Raw genomic sequence first — 949 nt, 5'->3', positions numbered from 1 at the left:
AATGTCAGGAAACCATACCAGAAACCTAATTCATTTCCATTGATAAGGACACAACCAACTCAGCTATTAGTAGCTGGAGCATACTGAGCACAGCAGAGAAGTGGATTACAGTATGCTGCAAGAACTTTCAAGTTTGCAGTTTGAGATATTTCTGTGGGCATTATGGTGGCTTGCTCCACAGTGAAAATTACTCATCATTGTTACAGGCTGACTTACGAACACTGGAAATTACAAACATTTTAAAACTGCCTTTCAAGCCTGCAAAGAGGGAGAGAGAGGACTTTTATTCAGAACATAAACTCAGAAATATTAGTTTTCCATGTTGACCATTAAAGTTTCTTAAAGGTACATTAACTAAGATTTTGCACACTCTCTGCTAAATCAAGTGAATATGGGAGAGGATGTCTCTTCTCTATACTACCCTCTGCTGCTTACAGTACTTCTGTTATTGTTCCAGCTTCTCTACTCTGAGCCATCAAAGTACAGTCTGTAAACCTGTAAATTGGCCCTGTTGCCACCCAACAATGGTTATATGAAGCATTTTTCAAACCACTATTCCATTTTGAACAGCGACCCATGACGAACCTCTTGGCAGCTACATGTCAAATCCAGTGGCTGGAGGGACCCTCACTGGCCTCACCCAACTCTCTGTCATTCTGACAATAAATACAATGCAAACTCTTCTGTCCTTATCTGTGCACTCAATGACTTAACTTTTCATCAACAAATTTTTATTTCAAGTGTTAGGTGTGGTTAAACATCCTGTCAGGTTTGCTCGGCCGCTCTGCCTCCCTCACCTTTCCTACTGTCTCTTGCCCCATTACTCTTATCACGTTCACCTGTTCCTCACTCCCTTATCACCAGCTGCACTTGATTAGGTCACTCACTATATTACCCGGTTTCACTCCTCAGTCACTTGCCAGTTCTTTCTAGTCACTAGGCCAACTTT

The 949-nt window shown here is 41.6% G+C and overlaps 1 protein-coding gene across 4 annotated transcripts in view; it reads right to left on the bottom strand.

Annotated features, from left to right (window-relative positions):
* The window catches only part of cdh22 (cadherin 22), a 238,185-nt gene that overhangs the window by 67,273 nt on the left and 169,963 nt on the right, over positions 1-949 (bottom strand). The gene's annotated exons all lie outside the window — the stretch shown is intronic.

This window comes from Monopterus albus, unplaced genomic scaffold (genome assembly GCF_001952655.1).
Source record: "Monopterus albus unplaced genomic scaffold, M_albus_1.0 scaffold1.1, whole genome shotgun sequence".
Taxonomy (NCBI): Eukaryota; Metazoa; Chordata; class Actinopteri; order Synbranchiformes; family Synbranchidae; genus Monopterus; species Monopterus albus.
Note: the sequence above shows the minus strand (reverse complement) of the source record. Positions and strands in the feature narration are given on the sequence as shown.